General features: G+C 40.1%; 1 protein-coding gene and 1 long non-coding RNA gene across 11 annotated transcripts in view; one reads left to right on the forward strand and one right to left on the reverse strand.

Annotated features, from left to right (window-relative positions):
- The window catches only part of DCLK2 (doublecortin like kinase 2), a 187,030-nt gene that overhangs the window by 112,529 nt on the left and 52,305 nt on the right, over positions 1-22,196 (reverse strand). The gene's annotated exons all lie outside the window — the stretch shown is intronic.
- On the forward strand, positions 16,450-18,301 carry LOC131274846 (uncharacterized). Its single transcript, XR_009182173.1, has 2 exons — positions 16,450-16,604; positions 18,114-18,301. It is a non-coding gene; the product is annotated as an uncharacterized lncRNA (long non-coding RNA).

A 22,196-nucleotide genomic window follows, 5' to 3' on the forward strand; every position in this document is an offset into this window, starting at 1 on the left:
AATAAGAATTTCTCTCCTCTTCATCAAATCCTCTTCTCTCTTTTCAACTTCAGTCTTTGTTTAGTCTGGTAAAGGCTGCTAGGAGCAATATATCAGCAATAGGTTGGCTTTTACGATGGGAATGTATCAGGTTAAAGGCTTACAGTTCTGAGGCTATCAAAATGTCCAAATCAAGGCATCAGGAGACCGGCTGCTGATCTGGAGTCCTCTCATATGGCAAAGCACATGGAGGCATCTGCTTCTCTTCGGGTCTCATTGCTACAGCGTCTGGCTGCTCAGTCTGTAGTTTCCTTTCTCTGGGTTCCTCTCTAAGCTCCTGGGTTGCTTCTCTCCATCTCTGAGACATTTTCTCTTATGTGTCACTGAATGTTTCTCCCATTTATAAAGGACTCCAATAAAAGGATTAAGACCCACCCTGGGTCAAGCAATCTAATCAGAGACTCTTAACTGAAGTAATGTAAACAAAAGGTCCCACCTACAATAGGTTTACACACACAGAAATGGCTTAGCCCAAAGGACATGGTTTTCTGGGATCCACCCAGCTTCAAACTGTCACAGTCTGTCTTCTTTCCTATATGCTTTGGAAAAAACTGCCATGTTGCCCCAGGAAATACCTGTTTCATAACGTTCTTTCTCTTCAAACATGGCCGAATTTTCTTTTTAAACCTCAGCCTCTTGTTTTCAGGAACCCAGCTCTTCCCCTATACTTTTACCTCTCTGACTCTGTGTGGGGTCCTCTTCCTCTGCAAGCACCTAAGCGTTCTGAGGTGGGGTTTTGGCACCCACCCTCCCTCTGTGGAGATTCATGCACTCCCTTGTGATCCCACCTACCCCCTGCAGCCAGCCAGGCTTGCTGCAACCCTCCATTCCTACCTTCACTGCTCTGATTAAGGTGCACTGGAGCCCTCCCCACCTCTCACCTGGGCAGAAGCAGAGCTTCTGGAGGCCCTCCATCTCCAACCTACATAGCACACCACTCCTGGAGACTCTTCCTAATGTGGTTCTGTGATTACATCTCACCCCTGCTCGGAAACTTCTCTCCCAGTTCTTCACCGCCTGCATACAAATTCCTTGGCATGATCCTTTGCCATGTGCTTAGCAAAATACACCCTGCTGGGTTTTACAAATTTGCCTTCATGAAACTTACACTCTAGCCAAGTTGAAATATCCTGTTTCCCAAACATTCCTCCATGCTTTTTTTCTTTATTTAAATAAAATTTTATTAAAGTATATCATCCACATATGAACATACATAAACAATAAGTATATAGTAAAAGTTGTAAACTTACAAAACAAACATGCATATCATCATACAAGTTTCCCATACATCACACCACCACCAACTCCTTGCACTGTTGTGAATATTTGTTACAAACTATGAAGTAGCATCAGCAAAATAATACTACTCTAGCCCTAACCCCACATTTAGTGCATTTTTCCCCAAACCCACCTGATTAACACCCTGCATTAGAATTATACATTTGTTATAGTTCATGAGAGAACATTCTCATGTTTATTGTTAATCACAGTTCATCTTCCACCACTGGATTCATTCTTTTACGCAGTCCCATGCTTTGTACAATCCATTCAACACCCCACCACCAATACTTTGCATATTGTGAAACATTTATTACACACTATGAAAGAGCATCACCAAAATATTACTATTAACTACAGTCCATATCTTATATTTGATGCATTGTCCCCCAACCCACCCACTTATTAACACCAGTATTAGTATTATACATTTGTTATAGTTCAAGAGAGAACATTCTCGTATTTGTCCTATTAACCACAGTCCATCTTCCACCACTGGATTCCCTGTGTTACAGAGCCCTATGTTTTGTAAAATCCATTCAAAGTGTATACTCAGTGGCTCTCGTTTTTATCACAGGGTTGTGCTGTCACTACTTTAGTCGAATTTAGAATATTATCATTACTGCAAAAGGAAGACTCCCACACCCCCTTACAACCCCCTACAGTTGTCTCTTAGAAGTGATATAGTATCTTCTTTGCCATTGCTGCAAAAACATTACATTACTTCTTCCATGCTTTTCTGTTGGTGTTTAATCCTTTTCCTATCCTTTGAACCCAGTTCAAATATCAACAACTAAATTAAACTTCCTAGAACTCACACTGGAATGCCTACTAACATTTATTGAGCAGTTACTATGTACCAGGCACTATGGAATATCTCCTATCCATATCACCTCATTTAAAACTCCAAATAATTTTATAAGATAACTGCCACTATTATCCCCATTCTGCAGATGAGGAAACAGACGTAGTGAGGTTAAGCAATCTTCCCAAAGCCACATGATTAGTAATTGATACAACTAAAAAGCTTCTGTCCAGACTCTGGAGGCCATACTGTCATGCACTATAAAAATGTATTTTCCCCCTAAAGCTCTACATCATTTTGTCTATCTCTCTACAGGTGGATGATACTTTCAACCATGAGTCAGGACCACCACATGTGTACATGTCCTATCCTCTACAGCTCAGCCACCTATACACACACCTCTTCTTTACACCTTCTTCCTAGTCACAACAGAGGCACTGTCCCTCCCTGTGGTGGTCTGAGGACCACCTTGTCTCACCCTCTTGGGACCCTGACAGGATTTACTTCTTGATTTGATCATTTGTAAGAGCATTTACATATTTCTCAAGTCTTTCCCATCTTAAAAACAAGAACCTCTACAAACCCCACTCGATCCCCCACACCTTTCCTCCCCTTCACTTGCTGTCTCCATTTCCTCCCTTCCTGAGGCCACTCTAGCGTGGCTTCCACCACCACCCCTCACAGATGGCACTGAGTTACCAGTAACCTCCACTGAGCCAATGGGCATATGCCACTTCTCCTCTCACAACCACTTCTCAGTAGCATTTGTCCATGGGCCCCTTTGAAACACAAGTCTACCTTGGCTTTCACCCCACACTCACCTGTTTCTCCAAAGTCCCAGGCCACTTCTTCTTTACCCATCCTCCTCCCTCTGGCTCAGTCCTAGGCCCCGTTCTCTCTCCTTGCTCTCTCCTCCACACAGGTTATTTAGTTGAAGGCTTCAATTTCCATGCCTAACCTTCTTTTAGAGATGCCTGTTTTCTGGAATGCACTTCTTTCTACCCATTTGCTGCAGAGAGCAATGAATCTTGACCTTGCCCTCTTCCCACTACTCCTAGAATAAAAACCCAAAAATTCCAATCTGACATATAATACCCAGCATAATCCAATCCCATTAATCTCTCAAGATTTTTTCCTCCCTGGTCCCTGGAAGCCTTTCTCAACACCTACTAGCAGTAAGACTCTCTCCTCTCTAGGTTTGCCTCCCCATTCCTGAAGCTCCAGGGAGCCAGGGCCACCACTGTCACCACCCAACACATTCTCAGGCAGCCTATAGTGATAAGTAGATTGTTCACTTTTCAAATATCAGTAGAGCCATTCTCTTCAATTTGTAAAATAGTGTTTTGCTGTAAAGGTTGACCTTGAAAAAAATATCCCAACTTTATAGCTGATGTGAATTAATTATACATTTTACTTTTATACAGAAGGAAAACAATTTTTGGTTCACAAGAAAATTAAGAAGCATATATTTATCTGTATGCTGGAAATCTGATGAGTTCAACCTTGTGAATTCATTTTCTTTTGTGTCATTTTCATGAGCTATTTTTATTTAAATGAAAACTTGCATTCACACACATTCAATACTGCTTATCAAAATAAACTTTCTAATATGACAGAGTCAAAAAATAAATACATGAAAACCTATCATTACATTTCTGTTTCTCCACACGTCTTGGAGAAAGAAGTTCCTACAATTATTTGATTAGTTTTCTTTATGTGTTTAAAGGTATATGGCCATAATATTAAAATTGGCTTCTAAATGAATCAACAGAGGGAAATAAAGTGCATACCATTATTTCATATAAAAATTCAAGGGGGATCTGAAATTTTAAGTCTTTTTATAGAAATGAAGTTTCCTGATCTAAACCCCACCAGTAAAATGGAGTATTTGAATCACATTTCTGACTCTTTCCTAAATACCCTAAGAGATCATGGACCAAACTTGTTTATCTCTGCTTCCCTAACACTAGCAAGATTTTTGGTATAAAACAGGTGTTAATGCTGAATGAATGAATCCTTGACCTCAAGGATCCCACAGAATAGTGGGGAGAAACTATGGGGACATTTTGATCAGTGCCCTTCAGCAAAAAGGAAAGAGTGGCAAGCAGACGACTTGCAAGCAGACGACTTGACAGACCAGGAGAAAGAGACCTTTGAACCAGGTCTGTGGAGCAAGTCGGTTGTTGTCACTCAGCATGCATGCCTGCGCTTTTCTGACTACAGACCACACGTTTTCCTTGGGGAAACCACCCCTCTCCTCTCAGTCCAGGATAGACTTTGGACAGAGAAAACAGAGCCCTAATTTCCCACTATCAGTTTGATTCAGAAAATATGCTGTGATGCCACAGTTCATTCAGAGGCTCCTGCTGGAGGGATGCGGTGGAACCTGGAACGACCTCAGTACAGCTCTGAAGCTGCCAGGGCCCACAAGGAGAGGGGAAACCAAAGGAAAGACAGTTATGGACATGGCGCCATACTGGAAATCGAAGCGCCCCAATGCTCCCAAGTTTCCAGCATGGCTAGACCCAGAGCAACCCCTTGAACTTTCCTGTTATGAAAGTCAGTGGACCCCTCCATTTTGTCCTCAAACCAGTTTGATACCAGTTTTCTGTTATCCAATGAGAAGGATCCTAATACAAACCTAGCAGATGTTTGGTAAGTGGAGAATGGCACAAAACTGAGCAAAAATAAGTGAAAAGACTGATGCCAATCCAGTGACTGGGGTTACCTGGTCAGATCACAGCACTCCCAAGGCTTCTGTCTTTAGCACAACACGGCAAGTGGGTCACCATCTGGCTCTGCACCCCCTGCCCCCCATACAAGCAAGATTCATCTCCTGTCATCAATTTCTTCCCACTCCTTCCAGACACACGCAGAGGCACACAGATTGACCTAAAAGTGGTGGGCTCATCAAGAGTCTCCAAGTTCTATGGACTTTCTCACCTCTCTGTCTTTGCTTATACACTTCTTTTTTAAACCTAAAATTCTGCTCTACTGCTTCACCAATTCAAGTGTTACTCATTCGTTAAAGTCTTATTTAACCGGTCCAAACTTTGGGAGGAGGTTAAGATCCTTTCAATCAGAATGAGTCATTCCTTTATTCTCACAGTATTTTGTTTAAACTCTTCAAGCATTTACCAAGCTCATTATTCAGCTCCTTTTACTGTCAAATGATTAATATTGGCTTTGGATTTGCTCTGTAAGCCTGTTCCCTTTTAAAGTATCATTTAAAATATTCTAACACCAGCAGTATAGGAGTCTTTTGCTTGCTTTCTTTTTAAATTAAAGAGGTGGGTTTTATTTTTTAAATTACTCTTAGAGCAGTGACAATGCATGTTTTGGGTTTTACCTTGAACATTAATGATAGTCATTTCCAAAAATGAAATCTAAGTCAACATTCAGCTTCACTGAAGCAGTATAAGGGAATTCATTGTTTTGGACCAGTGACTAAGTATTCACTTTCTCTGTTCTGCATAATGAGTGAAAATAAATTCACTTTATATCACACGAGTGCTTTCAAATTCCGTATGCTTCTTCCACTCAAGTTTTGTTATGTAATAAAGGCTGACATCCAAATCTTGTGGTTGCTACTCTCACTGTTCCCTCAGGAATTTTTCTTCTCCTGTTTCTACAAAATCACTGTATATCAGGGTTTACTTTTTTTCCTCCCCCAATGCTTTATACATTCAGTGAGCAACTGGGTATGATTCAAATTGACTCAAAATGTGTGAGATGAATGATCTGGTATTACAATAAAAACATTGATATTATGCATATCACCTCATTTCATTATCTATACATTTTAACCAGAAGCACATTTAAAAAAAAATCTTAACAATAATTACTGGGAAAACTTCACTGGAGCTTTTTATATCTAAAGAGATATTTTCCATTTCAGCCTTTTTAAGGAACAAAATAAAATATACAAAATGCTATTTTCCAAGATTGCCGAGTTATTACTTCGATGATCCTCATCTGCAGAAAAATGCCAGCGTGGAAGGAAGGCAATACAGCCTCAGGGGAGGGGCTAGCTTACCTTCACTCTAGGCTCACTCCTCTCTGGGGCATGGAGAGGTTATAGGTGGCTGTCCCAACATTAGATGCTAAGATCTCAACTTTTCCAGAAACTCAGGAAAGTTACCCAGGATGCTTTCCCAAACCCCTAAATCATTCAGTCCTCTGCAAATTCTTTATGTTGATTGCCCTTTATAGAAATGGAGGTTGCATAAATATACATCAATATCCAAGTTGTACACAATATTTTTCCCTCATTTGTTTACAGTTGGTGGGTGATGATGTGGGAGGGAGGAGAAAGGATGAGCAAACAACTCTTTTGGGAATAGTTTCTTCCTGATTTACCATAGCTAGACTGAAAACAAAACAAATACAACCTGGGGAGGTCTGTTGGTCAGAGAAAGCAGGTCGGTGGGTGCTAAAGCCCTGCCTACCCTAAAAGCCCTCCCTGGAGTGGGGGGGGGGGGGGGCAGGTAGTGGGACTGGAACCTGGAAGGCTGCAGCCATAATCTCACTGCTTCACTGCGGGGGGCTGGAAGGAGGAAGGCAAGGAGGGAGGAGGCCTAGCCCTAGCCAATCTTTAAGCGCTACCATTCTTTATTTCGGCCACATGTGGCTCCGCAGGAAATGGGGGAAGAGAAATTCAAAGCTCATTAATGGCCAGTGGTTTGCCAGACAAAAAGGCCAAGATGTAGGCAACTGGCTACTAGTCTGTTAGCTACAATTTCACACTATTTTGGGGCACTAGGCAGGAGATGGGAGAAAACAGGTTTGGAAGAAATGTCCAGAAGTGCTATTATTATTATATAATTGGCAAAATGGAACTAAGACTACAAGTGGAAGAAATGTCAGGCTCAAGGATAAAGGCCTGAAGCAATCACCTCTGTAATTTTAAAATAATAAATGATGCATTTATCAAGCACTTACTCTGTGCCAAGCATGGTGCAATGAGCTTTTAATATTGTATCTCAGCCCATGAGGTAAGGTATACTCATTCCAATTTTATGGATGAAAACAGCGTTATCCGCATTTTGTTAAAGATGAAGAAAATTAGGTTCAGAGTGATTAGAAGCTATATCAGAGGTCACCCAGGATAGGGTTTGAGATCTACGCTTCTGCTGCCAGTTCCAATGCTCTTTTCTGTCAAGGTATGGTGCTTCCTCTTTATTAACAAAGAATGAAACTATTGTATTGACCCCTCAGAAATGGAAAGAGTAAGCATGCTGTCTGTGATATAAATGGTTTTCTTTCTGTTAAAAAAAAAAAAAAAGGTTTTCTTCTTAACACATTTAGTGAAACCTCCTGTTAACTCTGGGATGGGGGTTGGGAGGTAACTCACTCTGTTTTTGAGAAGTCAGCATATCTTATATACACTCACAAACACTTCAACTATACTGTCTGTCAAAGTGCTCATTGACCATAAAAAGCAAAAAGACACATTCATTTTAATACACAAGTAATTTAAACACGTAAAGTTTTGTTTGATCTGAAATTTTGGTCCTTTTGGTTTTAAAATAACTGGTTCCACAATTCAGTAGCTCTTTAAAAGTCACTGTACTGCCTCATTTTCATCTCCAGTCAACAGGTGTGCCAGGATTTCTTCAACTAAAGCTAGATCCGTACAGATTTTAGGTATTATAGACAGTTCCAAAGCCCAGAGTGAGACATTCACAGTGGCAAACAAAAATGTGCTCCTGCTTCTTGCCCCATGGGAACACAAGTTTTGTTTTACAGAATAGCACATTTGCCAAATGACCTTAAGTTAGTTTTCACAAAATATTAAAGAAAAACACACACATACATAAATGTCTCATGTCACACCAGGCAATCTTACAGCTAGTTGTCGAAATGCACACTACAATAAAAACTTGCTAATTCTCACACTGCGATGCTCTCATTTCCCTCTTGAAACACTCTGGTTGAAAAACACACTGAACATTCAGTACTCACAGGCTACTTTCTGGTACCCCAAATACACTGGGTACTGCCAACTAATGCATACCAAGAGTGTGTTCTTTTTCTTCCTAAACCTGTTTATACCAGCTGTACTTGTTAAAATTATATATTGTAATTAAATACTACATAAATTGAAGGAATATGAATATAAAAAGAAAGGTTTTCAATGGAAATTAACTTGGAGTTTTTCCAAATCACTCAAATTAAGTTGCTAAAATAAACTGCTCTTAAATGTGGTCAAGACACCTTAATTATTGGGAGGTGCGGTGATAAAAATTTAAAGGGATTCTGTTCTCAGATTGGTTCATAGCTACCCAAGTTCTCACTCCACTTTTAAAAACTGGAACTGGAAACAATGGACTCTACATTGTAGATGTGGTTTATCTGAGGTAGGGCATAACTCTCTTCAGCTAATCACACTCAGAGAAAAGTCCTTTGCCCTACATCAAATATTTGGTGAATGCACATTGACGGTTTTTAGTTAAAATTTACTATAAAAAGTGTGTGTAATTTTTCATGATCTCCTTGGGATTTCTGATCTATCAATAAGCTACTAGGCCAACCATGAAATAATAAACTACATTAAAATAAGAGAATTTCTACTGCAGTTCTTTTTAATGCTGTCAGAGATCATCTTCCAGGGTAAAAGTGGACATCAACCCTATTCACCACTTGAGAAAATATCTTATCAATAAGTTACCAAAAAATATTGGCCAGAGTGACAGTTCATTTCTCATTTTATTAAAACTTTCTAAGGAAGTTAAAATATCCTGGTTAGAAAGAGGGGTAATGCATTATGTTTCTACAAGGGCTGGGCCTGCCACTGAGTATACAATGGATTGTGCATCTGGAATCTGACCCTGCAGGCTGCTGGTATCTGTTCCATAGGCCGGGGAACTTTCTGTGAAGTACAGGTGTTTCTTCTATAGGACAGTTGTCACAACATAAACTGTCCAAAATGGGACTGAATACCAAGGGAATACAATTTGCATTATGAGGAACTGCACTGGTTATGACCAGATATGGTCAGGAGCCAGTACCAAGCACATGGGATAAAGTGATTGTATAATTCATTCATGATGCTTATGCTTCCTTACCATCTCACTTCAGTTTGTTTATCACAATGTCACAGAAATAACTGATTTTGTCTGGTCTTTCATGACCCAGCTTTATGCAGGTAACTCGGTTCCAGTTCGCCATACAAAAGAGGTCTTCAGAATATCAATTCTCATTTATTATTTCAATTGACCTTCAGAAAACTCTACAAGGTAGCCAAGGCATGTACTGCTATCTCCATTTTACAGATGGGGTAGCTGAGCTTTAAGGAGGTTAAGTAACTTGCCAGAGTTATACAGCAAATAGATGGTAAAACAAGATCTAGAACCCAAGCCTTGGAATCCTATTTTCACTATATGACTATTCTCCTTTCCCAAATACATCAAATCATGCTTTATCATAACCACTTTAACATTAGTCAAATTCTAGAGTGCTTTCATATTTAATAGTACATAACCAACACCTATTGAAGGCTCACTACGTGATAGTATTTGATCCTCACTACTGCCCCTGCTAAGAACTTCCTTAGATCACATATCTAAGTAAGGAGAAGAGAAATTTGAACCCAGGCAGACTGACTCTAACAACCAAGCTCTCAACAGCTACACTACAGTGCTCATCAAACAGTTTATAAATTCACCAAGGATAGAAACTATGTTTTTGTATTCCTCCCTTGTGAACATTTATAACGGTATACTGCCCAGGTAATTGCTATAGTTACTTTTCTCTTGTATTGTTTTCTAAAGGAAAGAGTCTGAAATTTGTGCATACATTTCAGTTGAGGACTTTGTTAAAATGTAGACTCAGATTGAAGAGAAATGAGGTTGAACTTGAGATTCTGCATTTCTAAAAGACTACCAAGTGACGCCGATGCTGGTCCTTGGGCCAGACCTTGAGTGGCAAGGCTCTAAAACACAAGCACCTTTGCACCCATAAATTTTGTTATAAGCCAATGACTTTCTTGAGTTAACTACTGTACTGGTTTTACCTCAGAATGGCTCAAGGGCACCTTGGCATCTCTGACAGCAGGAAATAAGGAGGTCTTCAGCATCTGAAGATGTACAAGAAGGCTAGTAAGAAAGAATCTGTTTTGTTCAAAATCCTATTGCCAAATATTATTGAATAAATTAATACTGCTTGTGAAGTTTTACATGCTGTTCAGGATTAGAAGCCTTAGATACTCTGATTCTCTCTGGTTCTGAGAGTCATTTCATAACTATTTCTTTTTTCTTTTTTTTTTTTTAAAGATTTATTTATTTATTTAATTCCCCCCCCTCCCCTGGTTGTCTGTTCTTGGTGTCTATTCGCTGCGTCTTCTTTCTTTGTCCGCCTCTGTTGTCGTCAGCGGCACGGGAAGTGTGGGCGGCGCCATTCCTGGGCAGGCTGCTCCCTCTTTTCACGCTGGGTGGCTTTCCTCACGGGCGCGCTCCTTGCGCGTGGGGCTCCCCCACGCGGGGGACACCCCTGTGTGGCACGGCACTCCTTGCGCGCATCAGCGCTGCGCATGGCCAGCTCCACACGGGTCAAGGAGGCCCGGGGTTTGAACTGCGGACCTCCCATATGGTAGACGGACGCCCTAACCACTGGGCCAAAGTCCATTTCCCTTCATAACTATTTCTGTGAGGCATTATAGAAGAAACATACAATTTTCAGTAAAAAAAACCCACATAAGTACCCCAGCTCTAATGTCATACTATACTAGTTGAGTAACCTCAAGGAAAATGATATTCAAGAGGTTAAGTTACTTTACTATCAGTAAAACTGGGCTGAGGCTGCCCAGTCATGGCATATCTGTCATGATAAGTAAATGAAATAGCATACCTAAACCACCTAGAAAAGTGTCTGTCATACGGTATGTATTCTATAACTGTCTTATCAACCCTTGCCCCTTAGAATAGAAAAATTATTTTCTACAAAGCCAGTCTGACTCACTTGGCAAGAGTGAATGAGAACAACAAATTTACTTTGCCAACACTTGGGCTTTAAAAGGGAAAACTGTATAAAGCTAATATTAGCTAATATTTACTCAACACCTAATAGGGTGCCATGCCCAATCCAAAGAAGTTTCTAGTATCATCCCCTTTTGCAGGTAAAAAAGTAGACTCAAGATTAAATAAGCAGTCCAGCTTTTCCAACCCAGGCCCTCCAAAATCAGAGTTTGCTTTCTTAACCACCAATCACCAGCCTCACAGTAAACCAGGGGGGCAGGGCTTGGTGATGGAGAAGAAATCGGAGGCAACCCCAAAGAGAAAGTTGCAGATCTGAGCCAGCCTTCCTTGAATCATCTCACCTTACTACCTGGAACATTTCCTTCCAAGGCTTTTCTCAAGAAAATCCTCACACAGAGGTCAGAATTCAATTTTTCTTACTGAAAAATTAAATTGCTTCTTCATACTGATTTTAGTGAACAAAGGTTCACTAAAGGTACAAACCATATCTTAGGGACTTTTGTGTCTGTTTTGTGCCTCTGTACTTTTGTGCAGAGTCTTGAATTCCAAGGTGCTCAAATACTTGATTTAATGTATTATTTCCCTGGATCCTGGCACATTGTTAACTCCAGCACAGATTCATTACTAAAATGCTTGAAGTCAATTCTGATGTCAACAAGTATGTGAAAAAACTGAATCTAATTTGGAACATAAATGTGGAAAATTAATGCTACAGAACTTTAGCACACTAAATAAAACATTAAAAAAAAGGAAACAAAAGAAACAAAAATCATCCAGGAAGACTCTTTTTCGTTCTTTCTTGTCTTTAAGCCTATATTCCATTCATCTGAAAGGTGCAGATCTACTATTAGTCTTCAGAGAAGGAAGATCTGGGGTCAATCATGACAAATCAAATTACCCAATCATTATCCCCACTGAGTAATTCAGATGACACCACCTCAGACACTGTGTTAATTATATACATGATGATGACAGATGAGCTCCTGGAAACTGACTGCAGCTCTAGAGAGGGAGGCAGAAGGGAATGATGAAAGAGAGCTTAAAAAAAAAAAAGAAAGAATATTTGACAATGCAGAAATTTAAATAGAAAGTGTATTAAAAAATCATTTCATTCACAATGACAGTTTCACAATTTTTTTTCATTACTAATGGACACAAATTTCAGAAAATTCATGACTCTATTTAAAAGAAACATGTTAAAACAGTTAAACTTAGTTTGAATTCGTTGTTACAGAAATTTTTCCTCAAAGAAGACTAATATGTTTACATGTCAAGCATTAAACCTCAAACTAGGGCTCAAGGCAATTCAATGTGTCACAATTATAGCTGTTTGGTTCACCACAATGAACACAGTCCAGAGCATGAATTATGGTATTTTGGTAGGGAAAGATTCCTTTTCTTAGAAAATAAAACTGACAAACACACAAAAAATTTTTCAAAGTTATCTTTTTAAACAAGGGGTTCTAACCTTTTTTGTTCCAGACTCCTTTGCCAGTCAGGTGAAAACCACGGACCCCTTCTCAGAACGTAGTGGCAGATGGTTTTAGGACACTCAACTAGCACTGGGTCTAACAACGACTGTAATTTCAAAGTATGGATGAACATAAGCAATTTTTTGAGATATGCAACAACCAAAATGTGATAAGAAATGAATCCTACTGTAATTTACTGCACATATTCATAAGTCAAAGAAATGCTAGATTTCAGTTAGAGATCAGAGAAAATAAAGATAATAAGTTGTTTTTTTTTTCAATTCAAGCTCATGGACCCCCTGAAATCTTTCCATGGACCCCCACTTGGGGTTCTGTGCATCCCTGGTTAAGAATCCATTTTAGACCTTTGTAAGTTTTTACAGTTGCTCTGGAATCTGACCTTCCTTTGCACGTTTTTGCCAAGAAAGGGGTATGTACCTCAAGTTTATCATCCTCTAATCCTAAATATCTTTAAAATTTTCCTCTGTGCCATGACTTATTTAAATACTCTCAATGGGAACTCTGTGACGAGAAGAGTTGATGAATATTCCCAGAAGACTGGTCCTGCAAAGGTGCTGATGAAATGCAAAGGAGCCAAATGCTAAGAAACAAACAAAGCCCTACCCACCAGCTGTCCTTGAATGGTTTCCATCACACTTGAAGTACTTATTCTTCTGTTTCAGCACTCCCTTCTAACCCCCTACTGAGATCTGCAAAATGAAACACCAACAGGAACACCTGAGAAATAAAACCTAACCCTGTCATCACACTCACTGCTGGCAGAAACCAATTGAGTATTCAGGGAAATACTCAGTGTCAAACTCTAAATATTTCACCTGAACTTAACAAAGCTTTTCAAATAAGAGTTTGAAAATGAGTCATGACCTGGGGAAGGAAGGCCAGCACGAATCAGCCTAGACCTTTATAAGACAGTATTTTAGAGAATTTAAGGGAATACGTTCTAGCATTACTATGAAATTTAAACTCTTAGGCTAAAGAAATACCATGCCAGCTTCTGCTAACCCTACACCAGAACACCAAAAGCCACACACATTTTGTAGTTTGGTTTACAAAAGCCGTAAATGAAGTAATTGGTTAGCTGAATCTGCATTTTTGAAGGAAACAAATGAATTAGAGTGAAATGGCAATAATTTTTCCTCTAACCAGGTAGACAGTTTTTCACATAAACACTTGAAAAATCTGAACAATGAAGAAGTTTCCCTTCAAATTCTTTACAGGTTCTGCAGTTTTGAATACCATTAGGTATGGCAATATGATAATACTAATTATCATATAGTACCCTATTTTATTCATTAGCACCAATCATCTTATCACTACTCTCAACAAATTACTTTAAGCACTTTGTAGTATTCCCCATGTTAATATCTAAAAGGGTACACTAAATTGTAAAACCATTTTTTAAAATAAAAATAAAGGACAGGCACCTTCATGGATTCCTATGAAAAACAAAGAGAAAAGAAAAAAAAGAGCGGAGTATATTAAATTTCTCATGGGAAGTGGACTTGGCTCAACAGATAGAGTGTCCACCTACCACATGGGATGTCTGCAGTTCAAAGCCAGGACCTCCTTGACCCATGTGATGAGCTGGCCCACCCGTGGTGCTGATGTGCGCAAAGAGTACATTGCCACACAGGGGTGTCCCCCACATAGGGGAGCCCCACACGCAAGGAGTGCGCCCCGTAAGGAGACCTGTCCAGCGAGAAAGAAAGTTCTGCCTGCCCAGGAGTGACGCCACACACAGCAGCAAGATGACGCAACAAAAAAGAGACACAGATTCCTGGGCCGCTGACAAGAATAGAAACGGACAGAGAAGAACACAACAGTGAATGGACATAGAGAGCAGACAACTGGGGGGTTGGGCGAGAAGGGGAGAGAAATAAATAATTAAAAAAAAAAATCTAAAAAGAAATAATGGTAGGAAAAAAAAGGCAGTAAAAGCTATTTTAAAAATTCTCACTGCACAATGACTTTAAGATTTATTTCTTCATTGACTTTATCTACTCCCCCCGCCCCCCCCCCCCCATCCTAATGGTTCTCTTCTCTGTCTGCTCATTGTTTGCTTACGTCTCCAGGAGGCACCAGGAACTGAACCGGTTAGTGCCCAACGGCCCGAGCCACATCCACTCCCAGTGGGCTGCGACATCTGCTGGCTCATGGTATCTGCTTGTTGTGTAGGGGGCGGCATCTAGCTCATCGCTGGGGAAGGCAGCATCTGCTTGTCTCCTCTTAGGAGGCACTGGGACCTCCCATGTGGCAGGTGGATGCCCACCTGGTAGAGCCACATCCGCTTTGCAATGACTTTTTTCCAGTCCCTTTTTAGTCCACACCAGTGCATAGTTCATGGACACTGTGAAGCCTAGCATGAAAAAGTCCATTTCCCCTAAGCATTGCATTTGTGAGTGATTCTGCCACCAGCTCCTGCCTGCCGTACACAGCATGACTGCTGCTGACCTGAACCATGTGGACACCTGTGCTGGTGCTGGCATAGCTCCCTGAGTCCTGAAGACCAGGAGTAGGAAAAGAAGCCTCTACTCTGGCCGGGAGAAGTCTAGCTTACATATTTATTTCCTATTTAGGCCCATTCAGCTCCGGAGAAGAAGGTAAAAAGGTAGCTAATTTCTTCTGTAAGAGCTTCAATTCAAAGAAAGAAGTTGTGGCAGTTTGATATTATTTATGAATTCCAAAAAGAGACAATTATGTTTGTAAACTGGTTTGTTCCTCTGGGTGTGCTACCCTTTGATTGTATTATATGCAAAGGTTTTACATTTACTTGATTATGTTAAGATCAAAGCTTGGTTCATCCCCTTCATTAAGGCATGCAGCATTGAGTCCTTCCCCATTGGTGACTATATAAACAGGCATTCACTCAAGGAGAGCACACAAGAGGATACACAGGAATAGAGAGAGCACCATAGACATGGCAGAGGAGAGAACTTGATCCTGGGGCCCTGGAGAGAGATGAGTCGTTTATCAGTCTGCATCTGAAGAGACCAGAGCCCTAAGCAGTGAAGAAGGCCCAGGAAGAAAGGAGTCCCCAGCCTACAGCTGAGATCGGAAGAAGCTGGGCCCATGGAGCCTTAAGAGTGAAGAGAAGTCGGAACCCTCGCAGACATTGCCCGCCATCTTGCTTCAATATGTGGCAAAAGAGTTTAGTGAGAAAAGTAACCTTGAGTTGGACTCTTTAGGGCCTTGAAAATGTAAGCTTTTATCCCAAATAAATATCCTTTATCAAAGTCAACAGATTTCTAATACTTTACATCAGCACCCCTTTGGCTAATACAGAAGTTATTGCATAAAACAAATAGAGAAGATAAATTAACAAATCACCCCTTTCTGTTTGATTTTAGACTTCCTTTTGAGTTACTTTAAAATACTTTCTGGGAAAAAACTCATTATGTTCATGGTTGGTGCAAAGTTTAAATAGCATTCTGCAAACTCCTCTGTATTACTAGTGCCCCTCATTCCATTACATACAATGGTTCAGTACAGTCTTATTATTAGGCATATTGAAACAGAGATCAACAGCCACCTTTATAAACTGTATTAGGCTAAGGGTAACCAGCAGTGAAATTCTGCAAGTATAATTTCCCTGTAGTATTTGCCAAAATGTAAAAACAAACCACATCCCTTGGATACGAAATATGCCAACAATTTCACATGAACCGTGATGTTACACATTTAAGGAAAAAAAACAACAACAACAGACTGCAAAGACTACAACGATCGAATACACTGGAATATAGTCTTAGCTCCAAATGGCATTAATTTTGGCACTGCAGAGCCACCGTACCCTCAGTCGGCCTGTTTCTGTCTCTCCTGGCAACAGCCAGCACCGCTTCATCCTAACAATACAGGGGCACCTGCTCCGTGGGAGACGCAGTCCGTTCTGATGTCGCTGTTTTCCGCAATCTCCCTGGAAAGGATGCCCTTTACAGGTTCAGAAGCACTGTAACATCAACTAGGAAACTCTCCTTCTCCCTCTATGGACTGCCATTTCAATTGCGAACACACCTGGTAAGACCACGATTTAATTTTGTGGCCCTTTGTAAGCTAGTACATTGTCACACTACGCTGTGGCTTAATCACTGAACAGGTATCTGAATCCATGCTGTCAAGTTAAAGATACCATTTCACTGAGGTTTGGAGGACACGTCTTTACACACCGAGTCTGCCCTCTAGGTATAATGCACTACAGAACACGTGGTGGATCTCCCAATAAATGCCTGATTGATTTCTTTTTGCAAAATAATTCTCATATTTAAATAACTGAGAACTAAAAAATTCATAAGATAGAATACCTTAAATGTCCCACTACAAATGCCTAAATTTGCAGAACTTACTTCTTAAGAATAATTTTAGTTAAAATTGAGCATTTAATGGGCCAAATAACTTCATTCACATCCCATTTATTGTAGTAAAAATATTTAACCCTCATTGGGTGCTTATAATGAGACAGGCACTGTGCCAGGCTAAGAGATTTATACTAACTATATCTCATTTGTTGTGACAACCACCTTATAGGATAGACAGGACTATTATTCTCTCTTTAAACAAGGAGAAACTGAGGAACAGTGAGATTCCCTATCTTGCCCAACACCTGATAGCCAAAGCTGACAGAGCTAGGAATCTAATTTAGGCAGTTTGATTGCAAGTCTACACACTTACACTGTTTGAGAAACTATACCTATTTATTACTAGTTTATGGTACTCAATTACCTTGAAGCTACTTTCACATACATTATTACATCTGATATTAATAGCAAACCTTTGAAGGGTAAAAATTATTACAAATGAAGAAACAGACAGAAGTAAAAATTTCACACCCATAGTCCTAATGAAGGTATCAGGTATAGTACCCAATTGCTTTACCTTAAAATCCAATGTGCTAATGTCTCTCACAGGCTCCCCTGGAAATGCAACCTAATAACTAGATGGTAGCTGGAAAGAATAGAATGTGGGTTTTGGGTTCAATAACTTCATTTAAAATACATTTTGTTATGAACTGGGATTTTAAGCAATTTGGAAAATACAGGTGGTCATATTTTATGATTACTTTCATTTTCCAAGGCTCATTTGAAATCCTATATGCATTATCCTATGGGAAGCAAAAAGTTATGAATAGATATAAGTTTCCAATATCCTGGTTCCAAAAAAACCTATTTAACTCATAAAGTAACTAACATACTTCATTAATCCTTTATTATGGGGGAGTTCCTGGTCACTTTTGCTTGCTTGGCATTTTTCCACTGAACCTGATATAAAGTAGGTACTTTGTTGACATTTCTTTTCATTTGCAGGCATTTAAACTTTTACTACTAAAAGTTGGTTTCCAGCTTTTGTGGTAGATTGCACTAATGGTCCCCATTCACCCCTCCCTGTATCCATGCCCTTCATATATACATATTGAGTCATTCCTTGACTCAAGAGTTTCAATTTGAATGAGGCAGAAGTAATTATATGCCAGTTTGGGACCTACAGTGGTTTCCACTTGCTCTCTTATGCTTCTGCCTCCACCATGAGAAGATCATGCCTGGGCTAACCCACTGTCGGAAGGAAGATAAGAGACGTGGAAGAAAGCAACACTGGCTGAGCAGTATCAGCCAGCACTCCCTCGCCAACCCCACCACAATCCTGCAGCCCAGCTGAGATCAGCAAAGCTGCTGCAGATAATACTTAAAGAGTAAAAAATAAATGCTTATTTTTGAATGCCACTGAGTTTGGGGATGATTTTGTGTACGTGTGTGTATGAGAGTAAACTTTATTTTACTGATGAAATGTCATTTCCCAAAAAACTAAACATGAAGCTGAAGAGAACTACATAACACAACACTGCAAACTGAACATATTCAAAAAAGCATTTGCAATATTAAAAATCATCTTGATTCAAAAATATAAAAACTAAAGTAAACATATAAAAAAAAAACACCTAAAAATCTGGAAAAAATGAGAAGTGACTGAACTCAGAAAAAAATAATATGAAGACTGCATTATATCAACAATGAAATTATATATTTTTAAAATATATATTTTTAGTTATTTTTAAAAGATGTATAGACTACATAAAATGTTACATAAAAAAATATAGGGATTCTCATATGCCCCACTCCCCACACCTCCCAGTTTTCCCACATTAACTTCTTTCATTAATGTGGTACATTCACTGCAATTCATGAACACATTTTGGAGCGCTGCCACACAGCACAGTTATAGTTTACATTGTAATTTACACTCTCTTCCACTCCTTTCATAGGTTATGGCAAGATATATAATGTCCTGTCTTTGCAATGTCATTGAGGACAATTCCAAGTCCCAAAAATGCTCCGATATTATACCTCTTTTTCCCTCCCTCTGCCTTCAGCGACTCCACTGGCCACTGCCTCCACATCAATGATATAATTTCTTCCACTGCTAGAATCACAACAAGTCTATAATAGAATACCAGTAAATCCACTCTAGTCCATATTTTATTCTCCAATCCTGAGGATTCTGGGATGGCGATGACCACTCCACCTTTAATTGAGAGGGTGCTTCAATCCCATATGGCTGATCGATTTTCTATGCAGAAAAAGATAACTGATAGATATTTTGAACTGCATTTATGTGCTAGGCAATTTCAGAAATCATTAATATGTTATTTAATCCTGACAACTTTGGGAGATTGGTATTATTCCTATCTTTAACTCTACCAGTTCACCCTAGAATTTAAAATATTTAAAATCATTTGTGGGAGTGGATGTAGCTCAAGTGGTTAAGCACCTGCTTCCCATGTACGAGGTCCCAGGGTTCAATACCTCATACCTCCTAAAAACAAAACAAAAAAAACTTACTCTCACTGGGGGTGGATGTAGCTAAGTGGTTGAGTGCCTGTTGGCCATGTACAAGGTCCTGCATTCAATCCCTGGTTAAAAAAATAAAAAAATGTGTAGGCCCTACCCCAGGCCGATGACTCAGACCTATGAACGAGACTCTTCTGGATAGGGGGCCCATGAATCTATAAAGTTCTACTGGTGATTTTGAATCTATAAAGTTCTACTGGTGTAGCCATGATTAATAACCCCTGATTTACAGTAATGTCCTGAAAGATGAAGGGCCAGCCTATTCACAGTCCACAGAAGACTGGATCTTAAAGCATATGAAGTTCACTGGGAGGAATATTAAGAATAAGTTTATCCCTGCTGGGACAACAGATTCCAAGTACTCATTTCCTTCTTCTTCAACAGTCAACTCCAAGTGCTTCTGCTACAATAGTTCCCAGGACCTCTGGATATGCTGAGAAACAGAATTATCAAACAGTGCTAGGCCCTGTGTTAAATGCTTTAGCATAAATCTCATTTTGTTTATATTTAGAAAAGAGAATAGGTTAATAAGTACTTTGAAGAAGGTCACACCATTAATAAGTGGTGGATCCAGGAATCAAATGCAGGTCTGCTTAACTGCAAAACCCTCATTCTTCATCTTTAAGGTAAAGAGCACCAAGGAAAGGCTCCAATGAAAATCAATTAGAAATAATGACCTCTCAAAGGTCCCTAAGGATGAGACACAGGCTTAGGTTTGGAGAAGAAATTCTAGCCATAAGCAGGACCAAGACAGGATGGAAAAGATAAAAGATAGGCGAATGTGGAAGAGATATGGGAACTGGGGGTGGAGGGATGGTGGCCCAAACAGAAATCTGAGAACAATCATTTGTTAAATAAGGCAATTTTCCAAATACGATGTCCAAAAGTTAGTAATTGTTTGAATAATAACTCCAAAAGCTTGGTCCATTATGTGCACAACTTCATACAGTGGATATACTACCAGTAGCAGCATCAAATAAATATTTATTTGGTTTCTGGATGAATGTGATTGCTTTTTATCCTGTACCCTCTATATCTCTGTCTCTAGGGTAAAGTGTTCTGGACATACAGCCTGCGGACACAGTCTTTTCAGCCCCAGGTTGCCCAGTTAAACCACATTCCAGGCATCCTGGAGGCTGCGTCTTTTCCCACACTCATTTTCTCAGGGTTCAGATAAGAAGTAAGCACCTGCTATATGCCCATGGACTTTTTCAATCACTCCTCCACTGATGTATATATATATTCCTTTGAATCTCACACCATCTAATTATACCACTAGTATTATAAGGTTCCGACATGCGCCCCTTTCACTTGAGGCTTTAGACCTTAGTCTGTGGCCTTTCTCTCCTTCCCAGGTACTTCTATTACCTTGAGTGATATCATAGGCCAGGCTGATGGCCAGGATAATCTCCTCAGCAACAGTGTGGCCAGCACTGTCACAATTCTTCAGCCTCCCATGGCCTTTATCATCCAAGCCCCACCCCTGGATCTTTAAAATCAAATATTCGGGAAGTGTACTTGGCCCAGTGGTTAGGGCGTCTGTCTACTACATGGGAGGTCCACGGTTCAAACCCCAGGCCTCCTTGACCTGTGTGGAGCTGGCCCATGTGCAGTGCTGATGCATGCAAGGAGTGCCGTGCTCCCCTGCGTAGGGGAGCCCCACGCGCAAGGAGTGCGCCCCATAAATAGAGCCGCCCAGCGCAAAAGCAAGTGCAGCCTGCCCAGGAATGGTGCCACACACATGGAGAGGTGACACAACAAGATGACGCAACAAAAAGAAACAGATTCCCATGCCACTGACGACATCAGAAGTGGGCAAAAAGAACACGCAGCAAATGGACACAGAGAACAGACAACGGGGGGGGGGGGGGTTGAGGGGGAAAGGGAGAGAAATAAATTTTAAAAAATCAAATATCCCACATAATCACAACTTTTCTCCTTTACTCTTTCATTTCCACTACACTATACTTTGATTTCTGGAATGTTAGTTGCTTAAGCACCCTGCTTCCTCACTCTATGAGATCCCTCCAAACTTGGCCTCCTTCCCTATCCAGGTCAGCCTTCCTGGTACAGTACTTGATAAGGTCAAAGCTACATGACTTAACTGTTCTCTCAGTGCCCTCAACTCAGAAAACCTCAAATTATCAATCAACCCAACTCTCTACATTCTTTGTACATTCCCTGGGTCAATGGGTGCTGCTGGAGAAAAACCACAACTATGTACATTCAAGATTCCATTTTTAAATTCGTGATTTCCACCCTCACCTGAACCCTCAAAGCTACCTAACATTATCATCTGTTTTTGGTAAGCCAGCAAACAGCTATTTAGGAAGATGTACTCATTTAAGGGGTAAAATACTCACGTGATAGTCATATAACAAGCAAATAGTTTAACATTTTGTGGTAGTGAAAAGATTTGAAGAACAGACATCCACAGAAACTATTTCAGACCTGCCTCATTTTCTTCATAGCATTTTTTCACTACCACAAAATGTTAAACTATTTGCTTGTTATATGACTTCCCCACTGGAATTCCAGCTTCCTGAGAGCAGAGACCTTGTCTTGTTTATGGCTGTATCCCCCATTCATAGAAGACATTTGTAAGATGAATGCATGATCCCTTTTTGCTTCCTTCAGGAGGCTTTCCCTGCCAGGTGGGGTTAGGTGCCTTTCTACATTCTTTCACAGGAGCCCCTTGTACTTATTCTATCACGTACCCATCAGATTATCTTGTAACATCCTTCAGTGCCCTCTTCTTGAGGGCAATGAC

The sequence above is a fragment of the Dasypus novemcinctus genome, chromosome 1 (genome assembly GCF_030445035.2).
Source record: "Dasypus novemcinctus isolate mDasNov1 chromosome 1, mDasNov1.1.hap2, whole genome shotgun sequence".
Classification (NCBI taxonomy): domain Eukaryota; kingdom Metazoa; phylum Chordata; class Mammalia; order Cingulata; family Dasypodidae; genus Dasypus; species Dasypus novemcinctus.